Source organism: Suricata suricatta, chromosome 14 (assembly GCF_006229205.1).
Source record: "Suricata suricatta isolate VVHF042 chromosome 14, meerkat_22Aug2017_6uvM2_HiC, whole genome shotgun sequence".
Taxonomy (NCBI): Eukaryota; Metazoa; Chordata; class Mammalia; order Carnivora; family Herpestidae; genus Suricata; species Suricata suricatta.
This window is the reverse complement of record NC_043713.1, coordinates 87,280,939-87,298,538: the sequence shown is the minus strand read 5'-3', so window position 1 is coordinate 87,298,538 and position 17,600 is coordinate 87,280,939. Positions and strand designations below refer to the sequence as shown.

General features: G+C 46.4%; 1 protein-coding gene across 1 annotated transcript in view; it reads left to right on the top strand.

The window, feature by feature from the left end:
• Window positions 1–17,600, top strand: part of TMEM132D (transmembrane protein 132D) — a 442,505-nt gene that overhangs the window by 126,107 nt on the left and 298,798 nt on the right. The gene's annotated exons all lie outside the window — the stretch shown is intronic.

The following is a 17,600-nucleotide window of genomic DNA, read 5'->3' as shown; positions in this document are numbered from 1 at the left end:
GCCTACTTGTCTACAGCTGCGATGGGACCTGAGTCTCAGCAGTGATGGGGGCGGGGTAGCTGGGTGGAGCAGAGGCCCGCGGGACGGGGCCAGCCGGAGGCTACGGTGCATGCGGGTCCTCGCGGGGCAGGGTCTCTCCAACAACTACGAGTCCTCCCGGGGGCACAGGCGTGAAAGTGTGACTTCTGGGGTCTCTGGAGGGATTCGTTTTTCAAGGACCAGTCTCACTCTAGTTGAAACCACTGCATGCATAGTATTTCAAGAATCTGTATCTTTCATTGACTGTTTTGTTAAGCATTTTCCCAACTGATTTTGTGGTCTCTCGCCCCATATCCAAGTGCATCTCGAGGGATGAAAATGCACTTTCACTGTGTGAACCCAAGGAGTTCTGTGGGTGGTGTGTGGTATGTGCCTTCTCATTTCAAAGCGAATGGGTAATTATTTGAATGCCATTTATTGAATCTCTTTTTCCCTTTATTTTAAACCCTATTGCTGTTTCTGCTACACATTACATGCCCGTAAGAGTCCAAACAGGCCGGGCTGTGGCACTGTGACACACGAGCCTTGCGAGTCCTCCGTGTCATGCGTAGACTTGTGTCGGCCCCGCGTGGCACAGTCTGAGGGAGGAGGGCCCTTCACCGTGCTGCTGTGATGGCATCCGCTCCCCGCGCCCTTCAGGGCGGACACTACGGGACCGAGGGAGGCTGGGGGCTCGAACACACGACATGAAGCGCTGAGCTTGATGTGCCTTACGTGATGTTCCGCAGAGAAAACTCAGTGCATGTTCCAATCTAATTGCAAAGGCGGTTGAGGAGTCTGGTGATCCTGTACGCACTAGGAGAGGAGGCGCTCCAGGGGTCAACACGGGTCCCAATGGGAACGGGGTTCGGCTTCCAGGATCTATTTATCTCCTCGTATTTCAACACAGTTCTTTTTTAATGACCGTTATTAAATTTTACAGTGCACGTTGACATATACTATGGCAAATCTTTGTCTCTTCTTTTTCCCCCCAAATATTCATGGCTTTTCTTATGCAAATGCATTTATTTAATAAAATTATCAAGATAATCTCTACCTTCTGTTTCTCTCTCTCTCTCTCTCACACACACACACATCTCACTGGCACGTTGATTGTATTTGTACTTTGATTCGGGGCCCATCAACATCTGTGTTATTCATCCTTTCCTCCAGATGCCTCTATTCTGCCAAGAAAAAAAACAAAACAAAACTGTCCACAATCTTAATTTGAAGTCCCTTTGAAAGAAGCCAGGGGAGAAATTTACGAAAGGGAATATTTTTTAAAAATCAAGCTTGGAAATGCATCTCAGCAGCACACAGTGCATCGGTCAGTCGTGCACTTGGAATCGTTTGAGAACGCTCGTCACGTGTCCAGTCGTGAGCAATGCACAGGGGCGCTCAGGGCCGATGTCTGTCCCACGAGGACCGAGCCCACTGCCTGCCGTGTGTTTGCCCCACTTCCTCAAGCTTTGAAGCGCTGCTCATCGTTTTCGCAGGTTCCCGAGGCCCAGAACAAACTGATAGGCTGCAGGGCATGAGGACGTGCGCTCTTCCTCTCCCCGGCCTCGTCCCCGCTCTGTGCCCGCCACGGGCTTGGCGGTGTGTAGACCTTACCCTTGACTCTTCACAGCAGAGCACGGTCCTTGTTCAGATGTTCCGCTCCTGTTAGTGGCAGATAAGGCTTTGCTTGCATTTTATTGAAATCCTTTGAATTTTTTCTCCCACTCAGATAATCACGTAGGCGGCATTAGGGTAGATGAAGCCCTCTTTAATGAATCATGAAGCTGCTACTTAATTACCGGTGACGGTACCAAAGCTGTTCACTGGACGTGTTTTGTGTGTCTGATCTGTCCTCATGGTCTGATTTGCATTGACGCATTTCATGTTCAAATCCGTTTATTAAGTAGGTCCTGGTTTTTGCTTCGTGTTTCAGATGAGGAAACTGAGGCACATAGAGTAATTTCCCGAGGCCCCTTGGACTGAAAGCGCAGAGCCAAGATCCAGTCCTATGAGCTCATTTCTGTGACCCCCCGTCCCCCGTGTGATGGGGCTCCTCTTCCAGCCCCTTGGGGAACTGACGCTCACGCTCAGGGCTGTTCTGTCAGCCTGTTTTTAGTTACCTCACTGTACTTACTGAAGGAAGGCTGGCAGCCTCAATCTTCCGTTATCCCAAATCATCTACTGTCGTGGGAAGGAATGCGGCGTACCCAACTTGCAGGCCGGAGCGAAGCCCCATGGAGCCCGCCCCGGGCCAGCTAGGCCCCGCCCCCTCCCTGGACCAAGGTGGGGGCCAAGGAATGTTCTCCGCTGTGAAGGCAGGGGTGCAGCCGAGAACATCTGGTGAAACCTCCTTGTGTCGTATCTGCTCACGTCCATTGGCCAAAGCGAGTTGCCCGGAGGCCCCAGACGCAAGGGATGGCCACAAGCATTCATCCACCATCTTGCTAATGGAATCCACCCAGCACCCTCAAAGATCAGCAAGGTGCAGAGTAACACTTATTTATGCATAATAATCTTACCTGTCATACACCTACCTCAGGAACAATGTCTAAACTACCCTAAGATTTTTTTAAGATGTAGAGAAATTTTCCAAGACTTACAAATTTCAGATTATTTACATCAAGATAAATAATAACACGAAGTCAGCTCTTAAGTTACCATAACAGCAGGCAGTGAGATCCCGTGTTCAGCGTTCACTCCAGGCGGCTCATGCAGAGAGAAAAATGTAACACTGAACAACAGGGAATACATTTTTTTTTTGGATATTTCTGATATAGGGCTTCTTGGCCGACTTTTTAAAAATTTATTTTTATTTATTTAATTTTTTTCATGTTTTTTATTTATTTTTAAGAGACAGAGAGAGACAGTGGGAACAGGGGAGGGTCAGAGAGAGAGAGGGAAGTACAGAATCCAAAGCAGATTCCAGACTCTGAGCTAGCTGTCCCCACAGAGTCTGACATGGGGCTCCAACCCACGAACCGTGAGATCATGACTTGAGCCAAAGTCGGACGCTCAACCGACTGAGCCCCCCAGGCGCCCCCAATTGTTTTTTCAAATGTCTATTTATTTTGAGAGGGGGGAGGGGAAGCGGGGGAGAATTCTAAGCTGGCTCCACACTGTTAGCACTGAGCCTGATGGGGACTCAGTCTCACCAACCATAAGGTCGTGACCTGAGCTGAAATCAAGAGTCAAGACGCTTAAGTGACTGAACCACACAGATGCCCCTTGGCCAACTCTCCATACAAATTATTTTTCTGAAATGTTACTTGATGGGAGCCCAGAAAAGCCTACTTTTACAAGTTTCTTTGATCTTCTTTAAAATACATTATTCTCCCCCTACTCCCCGAATATGTTATTCCAGAAACTTTCCTAAGAGTAGTAACAGCAGTCTAGAAATTAAAGGATTAAATTGCCTGTGACTCTTTTAAAAATCGGGGTTAGATGTCCATGAGTCTTCTATTGTTGAATTATTAAGATACTGCTTCCGTGTAACTTATGGCAGGAAGCAAGCTTTCTCCAAATGAGCAGAAAGTGTCTTTCTTAGAAAAGAAGGGAAAACATATGTAGAATTTTAAAAAGCAACATAAAACTGTTTCTTGAGAAAACCTGTCTTTTCTGGGTTTGTAAGGTGGCAGATGTGACCAGGTACGAGAGTGATGCATTTCCTGTTCATGTAAAGTATCTGGACACGAAACAGCCACACGGCAGCGTCAGAGTCACCTGCTAGAAGTTCAAATCTGAATATAGTCGTTGGGTCCAGTTCAAGTTTATTAAATTCATACAAAGGCCTCCAATCTTACTGAATCTCAAAAATGAGAAAACCTCTGAAAATATTATATAACGAGTCTGTGAAACTTCATTACCTTTTCCAAATGTTTGTTTAAAATATTGATCTCACTGTGCCTGTTTCAATGACAGAGATATAAAGATGCTAAATATTACTTTTTTGACAGTTAATTTTCTAGCATTGAATTTTCTAATATCAGGAAACGGTCCTTTGTTAAAGGCCCTTATTTGCACATTAGGAGAGCAAGATTTTTTTTAAAAAAATCTAGATTTTTGAGAATATCTTCAGATTTTGGTGATTAAGATACATCCCCCCCCAAATATTTCCTAAATCAAAGAAGATATTTTTCGAGGTAAGTCAGCAGTTCCTAGGATGGAAGGAAGCAATCTAAAAATGACAAGCCACCAGGAAAGTGTATTTGGTAACTTTACTTAAGTAGATGAGAGATCTCTCGTAAGATCACTATAATGTTTTCTAGGCACATTTGAGTTTGTTTCAAAACCAACTCTTTTGAAACATCCCACTTATGACCATTTCCAAAAGGAACAATGAAGAAAAGAAAAAGATGAGAAGAATCGGATCTCGACCTGGCTGGTGTATGGGTTTTGTCACCTGCGTGCAACTGGCCCACTTGGTCATGTCTCCCCAGCACCATTTTGAACTTGAGTCTGTAGAGAATTCTTACTCGACTAGAAAAGGACTAACAGCAAATCTAAGTTCCCCTGAAAGTGACTTATCCTATGAAGGGTCCGCTGGTGATATTTTAGGCTCTGTAGCTCTTCAACTGTATCGGGGAAGCAGCTAGAGACCGCTCGTGAACAAATGGAGGTGGCCGTCTTTCCAATAAAACTTCATTTAGAGACATTTAAATTTGAATTGTGTGTGTAATGTTACTCTTCTTTTGATTTTTTTCCCCCAACAGTTGAAAATGTAAAAATCAAGGAGCCCCTGGGGGGCTCAGTCGGTTGTGTCCGACTTCAGCTCAGGTCATGATCTCGCGATATGTGGGTTCGAGCCCCGCCACGGGCTCTGTGCTGACAGCTCGGAGCCCGGAGTCTGCTTCAGATTCTGGGTCTCCCTCTCTCTCTGCCCCTCCCCTGCTCATGCTCTGTCTCTCTTTCTGTCAAAAATGAATAAAGAAAGAAAAATGTAAAAATTAAAAAGTTTTGGTCTGTGGGCTGTAAAAAACGGGGGATAGGCTGACCCCGGTACAGAGGTTGTGTATTTGAAAGGGGGGGTGGAGTGAGCTCTAGTCAACTGTGTGGAGTGCACACAAAGTAACTATTACATATAAATCTAGGATAAGAGGGGCTAATTTCTTTAATAATTAAGAGCTCTAATAAACTATAAGAAAACCTCTAACAATTCAGTATAAAAATAGTCAAATGACAAGAACAGAAGATTTGCCAAAATTATTTGCAGATGGCTCGAAAGCAGATCCTCGGCCTCGTTCAGGATAAAAGCGGCGCCGATCGGCACCCAGCAGATCGGTGTGGATCAGAATTCCTGATGAGGAAAAGCGCGAGCAAGGGCGTGTAAAGGGGGCTCTCTCCATCGTTCCTGCGAGTTTAAACGGGTACAGTCGTGTTGAAAGGCAGTTTGACATCCACCACTGTTCTTTTTTTAAGTGAACATCATTGCCCATCCAGAAATCACATTTTTAAGAATGTGACCTATGGCCCGTGTGCAGAGGTTTGATAGAGGGCACTCACTGTGGCGTCAGTTACACCGGCGAAGGCCACGGGCCACGACGCGCTTTCCTGAAAGAGAACTGGCCAGCCGCTTGTTGGTCCATCTTAAAGCACGGCTGTGTACAGAGTGGAGAAAGCACCAGTATGTGATCGGTGGATCCAAGTCAGTCTCCAAGATCTATTATTAAGTGGGGGGGAAAAGTACAGAGATTGGAGAAAGCCATCAATTATGTGAATAATAAACTCAAAAAAGAAGTTGCATCCGTGGAGACGGGCAGAAGAAAAACAGAGTCTTATTTTTCTTCTTTGAAACTTTCTGACAATTTGAGTTTCTTGTCATGAGCTCCTCCAGTCAGATGTTTAAATACTTAGGATGACTTGTTCCCAAGTAATTCCTTATTGGCTCTCTCGCCCGGTTACTACGGAGTGTGGTTTAAGGTTTCTAACTTGGATCCGCGTTGAACTGAGGCCAGGGTAAGAAAATCAAGTTCTCCATACAGGACATAAGCGATTGAGTTTCAGAAAGTGAACTGTGTATTTGCAAGACAGAACAAATGTGAGAACGTTCGACTGTACTAATAAAAACAAAAAGGGTCACTTAGAACAGAAACAAGTTACCTTTTTTCCCCCTTTGGTCTTTTCAATCAGGAAAGGACTCCCAGTGTGTGGACAGAACCGTAGTTGGTGAAGCCACCGCATCCCTCTCTGCACGTGGCTAGTTCTTTCTAGTAGAATCAGGCGTCGCCTTGAGTCCCGTTCAGAGGGGGCTGCACCTTGCTCTCTGTAAGGCAGGCTCCCGCCCCCACGGCTCATCCTCTCTCATGTCACCCCGCTTCATTTTCATTACCCGGTGGAGTTACCCTGCTTATGTGTTCAGGAGTCCTTTGCTGCTAGAAAGTAAGCTATGTGAAAACAAGTCCCTTCACCTCCAGTTCCCCAGTGGCCAGGACTGTGACCGTCAACAAGAGCACCCAAATCATGTTTGTAAGGTTGGTTTTGAACCTACAAACGATGAAAGAAAGTAACTCTTTTTTGGTACACAGCTCTATGAGTTTGGGCAAATTCATGGAGGTCTGCAGCCACCAGCATGTCGGGGCCCGGGCTGCTGTGACTAGATTTCCCCGGCTTCAGCTGGGTGGGCGCCAGTGTCAACTGGCCGCTTCACATCGCAGTGTGGGGGTGTCCTGCTTCTCTCCTGGGGTTTTCCTCACCTTGAAGGAACCACTTGGCACTCAGGTGTGCGCATCCCAGAAATGTGGGAGAGGAAATGCGTCCTGGGGTCCTCCTTGCCCGACTGAGGGGCTGAAGCCAACAGTAAAATGCTTCCCCTTCTCCTCCCTCAAGTGATAGCTCAGCGCTGACCCCATGGCCTCTCAGAAAACCCTTGCCTCTTTTGGTAGCTTGATGTCACATCTCGTATTTACTGTCCTTCCTCCGCTCATGCCTTGCACATCTCCCTCCTGCATCCGAAATCACATTTTCAAATAAACCACTCCTATCATACTGATCTAAGAAGTTATTTCTGGAAGAATGTAGGCTAAGATATCTCTAATGGGAAAAATTCTCTAAATGTTCATGACATATGAAAGAAGGTACATTGATTGAGCTGAAATTCTAATTTCCTCTTGCAGTAACATTGTCAATAAATTCAGTTCCTCTCCTTAAAAAGGGCAAAAAACAGGATGGGATCAGCATTCGTGATTAAAATGCATTTTTCCCCTTAGAAAATGTACTTAATATTAGAGAGGCAACTATTCATTTATTCTTCTAACAAATGATCAACACCTATTGCTAAGTCCCCTTCTGGATAATGGCCTACTGTGGTAATGAGACAGAATTTCCATTTTCACAGAACTCATTCTGTGAGTTTATTTCAATTACAAATTCAGAAAATTATTAATTGTTAGAAATCACACCGAAAGACCCCCTCCCCACGCAACGTTCAAGAAAAATTGTTGCTTTGAGTCACTGCATTTCGGGTTGGTTTGTTCGAGGCATTATTTTGAATACAGCTAACTGATGTGGGGCACGGCACATCATTCCAGAGAAAGAATGTGAATGTTTGACACAAAGGCCTATGGGTTGAAATTGGCTCATAAATGTGAGTTGCCTGAAAAATACTTAAATCATTCAATACGTAATTGAACTAATATCCAACGTATGTGTAGAGTTCACACGTGTAGATCGGATTCATTGGGTAGCCGATCTGACAACACTTGGTCCATATTTCTGTTTGGCAACACTCGATCGGATCTTTCTAGAATGTACCAACTTTAGGGACCCCGGCACTTCATTTGGTCACATATTCCCACACTCCCTATTTTCTGTTAGACACCTGCGCATTTATTTTACCAACCGGCTCGTGTAATCCCTTAATCATTTCAGTTTTGACCATTGCAATAAAGGATTATCGCCACACTGATTCAGGGAGAAATTTCTAACACCTGCAGGCAAGCAAATAGCGTTGAATCACTTCAACAAATGGCCGCTGGGGAGCCGTAATCCTGCGTGAGCCGTTAGCTGTAGTGAGGCGACGGAAATGGTCTGGGGCATTGTGGGTCTCCGCGACCACCCCTTCCAGAACACATCCTTCTGTACTCCGGGTGGCAGAAGGGTCTCCTCAGACTCCGTCTCCACTGCCTGGCGGACAGGAGGAGGAAATCAGCCTTCCTCCTGGAGAGTTTGGGCTCCTCTTTCTCTGGCTCCGTCTCTCCGTGCAGGCAGCTGCGCTTGGCTGAACAGTTGGCGTCTGCCTCTAGTTTTCTCTGGCTCCGGGCTTCTCAGCTCCTACCACTTTGACCTTGCTGTTTCCTTAGTTGGGGGTCTTTCCCATTTGCTTCATCTTGCATTCCATCATCTGTCCTTTGATACCGGAGAGCCCAGAGGCACTGGGCAAACCTTGGAGTTCCGCAGCGTTCATGTTAGGACCCAGTGTGATATTGTGGAAAAGCCCTGATCTAGCTCCTTGAGTTTTCATCCTACTGGATGCTGACGGGCTCTGTGGGCTTGGACACCGCACGCTCTGGGCTTCAGCTCCCTCCTTGCTCAGAAGGGCACCATAACACCGACCCCTGTGCTCTCTCTTCCATCGGACAAGCTAGCGGGTGGGAAAGGCCTTTTGAAAGGCATTTTGCTCTGCACGCCGCTGCTCTAAGCCATGTGGCCTTGTTGCCGCCGTAGAAAAACAGAAATCCAAATCCTAGTGAGTCTAACATCTTTACCTGTCATTAGATTTTTTGGAACGGTTTTGGGTTTTCGTATTCCCAAAGATTCTGATTAGAATGGATGGAGCTCAAGCATGTATATTTTTCTCAATATTTTATTACATAAACTTTACACACGCAGTCATGTTGATCAAATTTTATAGTTAACAACCATATCACCATGATCTAGATTCTATAATTAACATTTTAATTATGTCTGTGTTTTCATGTATTTCTCAATTTATCCTTCTTAGCATGTGAATCCATCTTATTTTTGATGCATTTCAAAATAAGCTGCACACATCAGTATACTTTATCCAAATATTTTAGGATGCCTATTATTAAGAGTCCAATATCTGCTCAGAGTTCTTAATGTAAAATTTACACGCAGTGAAATGTGGCCATTGAGGAATTCTACAGAATGCAGACTCCTGTCATGATAGAGATGCTCAGGTTCTATACAGCCCCTGGTACCCTGCTAGGCAGCGCCTACTCCTTCCCCGTTCTGAGGCAGCCATATTCTATTTTATCCACCCCCCCAGATGGGGTTGGCATGCTCTAGAGTTTTATTTTTAGTAGGATCCATGCCCAATGTGGGGGTTCAGACTCATGACCCTGAGATCAAGAGTCGCGTTCTCTACCGACGGAGCCAGCCAGACGCCCCCGTCTAGAGTTTTTTAGTGATAGAATCATAGAAAATATACTCTTTTGTACAATGCTGCTTTTACTTGGAATAATATTTTAGGTCCATCCATGTTGTGCCGTGTATCATTAGTGCATTCCCTTCCATTGCTGAGTAATTTTTCATTGTATGAATATACCGTCAGTGGTTTATTCCTTATCCTCTTGGGGTCATCTGGCTGTTTCCAGGTGGGGCTACTATACATAAATCTACTGTGAATTACTTGAATAAAGAAAGTCCATGCACACTTTCCAAATTGCCATGATCCACAGTTCTATGTTGAAGAAGCATCAGTGGAGAATTTGGACCTTAGACTTTAGTTAGTGTCAGAGAGACCTGCGGCTGACTCCACCTACCTATCTGACCTGAGATACTGATGGACATGCTAATTACTCACCTAGTTGTGAAAAAAAAAATACTATGGCTTAATTGGGCATCTTCTGGATTGTGTGTGGTGGACACCCAATGAACTAAAGCTCCTGGGTGCTTGATAAAGGTCCCTCGGACAATGAAAATAGCAAATGGGCTGTCTTCAGGCTGGGCTCCTCTGGTCTGTTTGCAAACCCTGAGGCATCTGGCTTAGTTCTGTCTGGACAATGGACTGTGGGGCTCCTCCCAGTGCCCTCTCCTTATCCCAGCCGTGCGGTATCTAGTCCTCAAGATGATGACGATGTGAGTCTGTAGGTAGGGGTCACACTCCTGGTGTTGTGGGGAGGGACCAAGGCTGGTGGGCACAGGCTCGGTGCCTGGGTCATGCAGGACCAGCTCATGTCTCCTGGCCATGTCTGTTCATGCCCCTCTGTCTCTTACATGGAGAACAAAGTGATTAAAGAAGGCAACTTTGGTCATGCAACAGATTTTGTCTAACTCTTCCTAAGGCACAGCCTCCCTCTGGGGCACCGAAGAATGGGGCGGGGGCAGGGAGTGTTGGGAGGACAAGGAATAAAGAACTAGGAAGCAAAAGACAGAACATTCAGATGGGTTGGGGCCACACAGTGAGCCTCGGGTGGGCAGGGCTGGCTGCATAGACTTGTTTCTAAGCAGGCAGAGCCTCCACGGGGACACACAGGGAACCCAAACTCTGGGGTGCTGACTGGTTGCCAGGCAGGAGTGGCACCTTCCAAAGCCTGGAAGAGCATGTGAGCAGCCCCGTCAGCCCCGTAGGTCCTGGGCACGGTGCTGCTCTCGCCTGCTGGCTCACCTTCATCTCCCAGCTTCCTGTGTTCGATCTGGGAACTGCACAGTCTACAGTCTGTAATGGGGGGTGGCTGGCTTCATAAGGTTCTTCGTGTTGGCCATGCTTCCCCTCATCTCTAAATAATATGCTTCTGTGGGACAGTGTCTTGTACTTTCCTTCCCTTTCCATCAATACCAGATTAAGAATGGGGTCTGGTTACTTCTTTTCTTTTTTTTAAGTTTTTTTTTTGAGAGAGAGGCAGAGAGAGGGGGGCGAGAGAGAGTCCCAAGCAGGTTCTGCACTGTCAGTGCAGAAATCAATTTGGGGCTTGAACTCACAAATTGAGAGATCATGATCTAAGCCAAAATCAAGAGTCAGATGTGGGGCGCCTGGGTGGCTCGGTCCATTGAGCATCCAACTTCGGCTCAGGTCATGATCTCACAGTTTGCAGGTTCAAACCCCATGCCACGTCAGGCTCTGTGCTGACAGCTCAGAGCCTGGAGCCTGCTTCAGATTCTGTGTCTTTTTCTTCCTGCCCCTCCCTTGTTCATGCTTTGTCTCTCAAAAATAAACAAATGTAAAAAAATTTGAACAAAAAAGGGGGCACCTGGGTGGCTCAGTTGGTTGAGCATCCGACTTCTGCTCAGGTCATGATCTCACATTTGTGGGTTCAAACCCGCATCAGGCTCTGTGCTGACAGCTCAGAGCCTGGAGCCTGCTTCAGATTCTGTCTCTCTCTCTCTCTCTCTGCCCCTCCCCCATCATGCTCTGTCTCTCTCTGTGTCAAAAATAAGTAAAACATTAAAAAAATAAAGAGTCAGGTGCTCTGAGCTACCCAGGCACCCCTAAATTTTAAATTTAAATATATGAAGGGAGAATGAAGGGTAATCTGCAAATAACTTGTCTCATTCTTGGGGGGTTTTAGCCGACCTGTACTAGGAGTCACACTTCTGTTTAATGATGCCCGTTGGGTGACAAGGAGGAGAACATCCTCTCTTCTGGTGACATGTGCGTGGAGTGGAATCACCTGTCACAGAGTCTAATTACAGCAAATGTAGTTTGTTTCCTAGGTCTGCCCTGCCCCTCTCTCCTTGGTGACCACAGAGCCCCGTTTGCTGCTGTGAGCACCCCGTGCTGGGCCATGTGACCCCCTTCCTGACCCAGGGCTGAGCCCGTGGCAGTGATCTTGTCCACCTCAGTGATGACTGAAGTTGTGGGTGTGTGACCTGAGGGGCTTTCTTTTCTTTTCTTTTCTTTTTTAAAATTTTACTTTCCAGTAATCGCTATGCCCAGTGTCAGGCTCAAACTTACAACCCCAAGATCAAGAGTCGGATATTCCACTGACTGAGCAGGTGCCCCCTGAGGGGCTTTTGAGAAAGGTTTTCTCCTTCTGTGAGAGGAAAACCATAGAAAACAACCAGTAGCAACAGTTGAAAGCTTAGGGGAGGGGGCACCCCACTCTCTGGTGGATGTTTCCACAGGTGGTGTCGGTGCCCTGGCGACTTTGTCCTCCATCTCCTCCATACGTCTGGTTTGACTCAGTGTTGATGCCCCCACTTCGTGCAGGGGCTCCTTGGGGCCACTGGTGCTCATGTGGCCCAACCCCTTGAGGTCAGAACTAATGTGGAATTAGCACAACCCACCGCCCCTCCCCCCCAGGCACAGTGCTCATCCTGTATCCAAGGCAGCTCCAAACACCCCCTTCTGTCACTGCTTCAGTGGGTAGCACTCCAGGACCCTCGGGGTCGCCCTGACATTGCCCGTAATGGCACCTGGGTGATGACGAGTCTGTAACCAGTCACCTTTCCTTCCTGGCCTTCCTCCAGCCATTGCCCATGGTTCTTGGAGCCACCATCAAACAGACTCTTTGCATTGAGTTCTTGTCTCAAGGTCTATTTCTAGATGACACAAAATTAATTCTGGTGTCTTTGTGTCACTGTGTGAAGCTTGGAAGTGGCGAGCGGTCATGGGACCCAGAGGAGGCTAATAGCAGGCATAGATGGCAGAGTCTTTACTGAGCGGCCCTTTGTCTGGTTAAATGGTTTGTCCGACAGAAGACCCCTCATCTACTTACGAAACTTCTGGATGATCTTGTGTTACTTCAAGCCCAAAGCATCTGAACTAACAACTGAACATTTGGTTTGGGTTTTTGACCCTACCATTGTATCAACCAAGTTGCCTCTGCCTGATTTTATTCAGCCAATGGAAGAATACTAAAAAAGCATCTTTCTCATGAGTTTCTTCCTTGAAAGCTGAAGACGCTGCTGGCTGTACTTGCCATCCACTAAAATCCACACAGCCGCTGCTTCATGGGGATTTAGAGTTGAAATGGATGTGTGTCCACTCTTATTAAGAGTACCCAGTGCATCTTTCCACCCACAGGCCACAACAACCCAAGTAAGGAAAGGAGCCACCTTCTCCCGCCATGGTTGTGGCAGTCGAATGATAATTGGCCTTGACTTTTGTTTCCAGATCTCCATGCTCAGCAGAGGTCACTTCCTGGCAGAGCTCATTTAGTAAAATGAAGCTGCTGCCTCATTAGAGCCAGCAGGTGGGACTTTGATGGGCGTTATGTAATCGGCATGTTGCATAACCTGATGCAATACCTTTATTTTGTGCTCACGCCTTCTGTGATCTTAGTCTCTGTTAGACCTCTCCATCCTGAAGCGAGTCACCGAGAGTGAAACCCACGGACACAAACGGAGATGGTGGATGGGTTTATTTTAGTTTGGGTCAATGGCCTCTCCCGGGTGGTGGCAAGTCCTCAGGAGACAGCCCCGCCAAACAGGAGCTCAGGGTTTTTAAGGGCTCTGGTGAGACAAAATAAGTTATCATTTAGTTAACTGATCATAGTTTACAGCATCTTATTGTGGTCAATCAAATTTTGACACACAAACATAAGATTTGGTAGTGACCTATGAATTTTAGAGTTCTTTGTCTTAGGAGAAATTTGAAGTGACCAATCACAGGTCCAAAGGGGAGGTGAAGCAGGTGCACAGAAGCAAGAACATTGCGGTTAAAGGGTAGGATCTAGGAACAGCATCTTAGAAAACAAGCTAACCTTTAAATTATAATTTATGGGTTACATCTTAGGACTCCGGAGCTCATTTTCCCAACCCTTGATTGTTCACGCAGAAGGGCTGGAGAGTGAAACAATGGTTGGTAATTTTTCATTGGGGTCAGCTTGACCCGAGGAAGAGCTTACATCTCGAAAAGCCAAAAAAAACTTGTCTTTAAAATTTGATGGTGGAGGGCACTTAAGGGGAAGAGCACTGGGTGTTGTATGGAAAACAATTTGACAATAAAATATGGAGGAAGAAAAAAAAAGAAAAAGAAAAAAAAAAGCACTTGCTGTTTTATATTAAAAAAATAAAAAAATAAATTAAATTAAATTAAATTAAATTAAAAAAAAAGAAAAACAAAACAAAAAAAAATAAAATTTGAAACAGAAGTGTTTTAATTCCGCGGTGAAACACAGAGGAGAAGTGCCTTGCTGTTCATTCATCTCCATGACTCCCGGGTTTATTTAGCATCTAGTACATAGTGGGATTTCAGGGAGCATCTGAATCAGTGGTCAGGCCCAGAAGAGGGCGATGTTTGCGTGGCTGCTGAGGCTGGTGGCCTGGGCACCCCTGGATCTCCCTTTGTGTGTCCGTGTAAATGAACCCATCCCCGGGTGCCTTCCGTGGGGTCCTAGCCTCTGGTCTCCTTGGCTTGTTTGCACTTTGGGTGTCGTAGGAACAACATGTAAGTTGATCTAAGCCAGAAGAGTTCTGTTGTTTCCGCATCCCTTGAAATCTTACCGGTCTGGTTATTTAATTAGGATGCTCTTCTCCCCAGCACCTGCAGCACGCCTTCTTACTCTTCTGGCCTTTCCACGTCTCGCTTGTGGAAGCTTGTCTCTGACAATGGCCCACGTTGTCTTGCTCTTAGTTAATATAGGACACGGGTTCTCAAAGTGTGGACTGTGGAACGGCAGCCCCAGGGTATCCTGGGAACTTAGCCTTGCAATGTGTGTAGACCAGCGGAGCCAGAAACCCTGGGGTGGCGCCCAGCGTCCTGCGCTGTGAGGACGTCCCGGTGATTCGGGCGCTGGGATTTGACAAGCCCTGTCCTGCTGGCGGACCGTTTGACCCTCTTTCTCCTGAGGCTGCGGTCCCAACCTGGGGAGCCAGTTTCTGTGCGTCTGCACCGAAACCTGTGCCTGTGCTGTCTCCATGGCTGCTGAACCAACTCAAAGGTAGAATGATAAATATGTAGATTCTCTCACACATGCTGAAGTGAATTGGAGATGCACATGACCGAAAGAAAGTAAGATAAAATAAGGTAATACAAAGTAAAATAAAATAATATAAAGTAAAATAAAATTTTAAAAATGTGGAATAAAATGACCCAAACATAAGTATTTATTGCTAAAGCATTTCTTAATGTTTGAAGGGCTTTCTTTCTTTCTTTCTTTCTCTTTTTTTTTTAGAAATACTTCATAGGAAATGCCCTTTCTACATGTGTTTGTTTTGTGTGTGTGTGTGTGTGTGTGTGTGTGTGTGTGTGTGTGTGCTTATTTATCTTTGAGAGACAGAGAGACAGAGCTTGAGCAGGGGAGGGGCGGAGAGAGAGGGAGACACAGAATCCGAAGCAGCTCCAGGCTCCGAGCTGTCAGCGCAGAGCCCGATTCGGGGCTCAAACTTGTGAACCACGAGATCATGACCTGAACCGAAGTTGGATGCTTAACAGAATGAGCGCCCCCAGGCACCCCTCAGGGGTCCTTCTTAACAAAGAGAACAGTTTGATTTGAGATTTTTTTAAAAAGCAACAGAACAACAGATGACTTTAGAGTGAATGATTTGAACATGATCACAGCTCCGGTTTATGAAACAGTCAGAGGAACAGGTGCTGAGCACTCTGGGGCATGTCTGCTCTCTGGGGGTGAAGGTGGCCCCATGTCCCGGCAGTGGGGGTGGGGACGTGCTCCCCAACGCAGGGCATCATGGAGTGCGGAGCGGTGGGGCGCCATCTGCAGCCGTCCTGTGACCCAGGTTTCCGTTGAACAAGCACCAGAAAACATAGTCATCGTGACTTCGCAGCACAAGGAATTTGTGCTTCACGAAACCAAACACCCTTGTGCAAATTTGCTTCGGGAGCACAGTTCAGCATGTCAGGCAGTGTCCCTAAGGTCTCTGCCTTCTGAGTTGGCTGCTCCATCCAGAGATTCACAATCAGTACCCAGGCGAGAGGTCTCCCTTCATTCCTGGCAGACCCTGTGGAAGCGCTGCGGGGGGGGGGGGGTAAGATGAACTCTCCTCTTCCCTGAACGCTGGACACATGTCCTGAATCACTGCTGTGTTGAGGTCCCAGGTCTGCTCTTACCCTGTGGTCAGATGGGGGCTGGTGCTGCTAGCTTCCAGCAGGGCTTCTCAGCCCTGTCTGTCTCCCGCTCCCTTACATCCATGCAAATTATTGAAGACTCCAAAAACTGTTTGTTCATTTAGGTGATACTCATCAATATTTGCCGCATTCAGAACTTAAAACAGGCACTTTTAAAGTGTGTATTTATTGATTTGACTTAAAAAAGCAATTGTAAAGCCATTGCACATTAACATAAATAATGTATTTCTTTAGGGAAAACAACTGTTTCCTAAACTGAAACGAAATGGATGACAAAGGCTGTGCTGTTTTACATGTTGGCAATTTTTTAAATATCTGAGCCAATGGATTCTCTTTACTGCTTGCTCGTGCAGTCAATCTGCAGTGATAACACTGTTTTTACTGAAGTAGAGATAGACTGACCTCACAGGTGTATGCAGTTGGAAAAGAGCAATATTTTAACAGCCTTTTCAGAGCACTGTGTGTATGTGATTTTTTAATACTACACCAAAACTTGTCACGTGCTGGCTTCTAAAAAATGAGGTGCAGCACGGATCCTAGAACTCGAGGACCTCCCTTGCCTAAGCCGGACTGTAGTGTGCTCTCGCACATTTGTCATTTGGAAAACACCGATTTACCAGTTATGCAAGACTTCCCAGTGTGGACCCGTTCCGTTCTACGGCGCCCCAAATCCACGTTTCCCGTTGAATACCAGCGCCGCTCTCATCAGAAAAAGCCTGCGTATATTGAAGAAGCTTCCAAAATCACAGTGGCAGATAACAGTTTTCTGAAATTGCAGTTTGGGCTTGAAAGCTGTAATTTGGTCATCAGGAACAGATAGTGTGGGTTATTTCTCTTAAAGCGGCATACTCACTTTATTCATTAGGAAGAAGATGTTTGTCACATACCCACACTGAATCACCATGGGTTGCTAGTCGTTCTTGTAAGTGGAAGCCCCGCTGGCGGTTCAGAGATGAGCAAGACAGCCAGGAGAACTCCGTCAGTAGCAGAAACGGCGTGTGTGATTTGCCACCCAGAACATTAAAGAGACATGATTTCAAGGACACAGATTCAACACAAATTGGTGACTTTTACTGTTGCATCAAGGACGTCCTGAAGTAAGACTGGCGTTTTACACGGTGCGTGCGGCGGTGAATCACGCAATAACTGCTCGGACAGTTGGCTTCACTGCCTCCATCCTTAAGAAGCTGACAGCAGTTTTACCCACCACCGCCTTCTCTCCGTTAAGACAAACGACAGCCCAGTGAAAAATGTGAATTAGCATCTTGGTTTTATTATGAAAATAGTTGTGACTTTGCAGCATCGCTGGCCTCTCGGAGAATCCCTGAAGGAAGCCACAAATTGCCCTCTTTTAACTCGGTCCCCCAAGAGCAAAGTCATTTCCCCCAAAGCCACAGGGCGTTAGATGGTGATTGAAATGTTCTCTGGAGAAACAGAAGTGCACTGCTTCCTCAAAGAAGTGTAGGAAAGAAAGTTGAGTGACAAAAAGAGCAGATGCTTGGGACAGTCATCCAAAGAAAGAGGCTGTGGGGTCCTTTATCCACAAAGTTCTCGAGGTGGAGAAAAATATCCTTGTCCCAGATGGTGCCACGAGGGTGCCGCAGGGAGCACCAGGCTGTCTGGTCATGTCCCCTTTCTGGGTCAGATCTTGTCACCG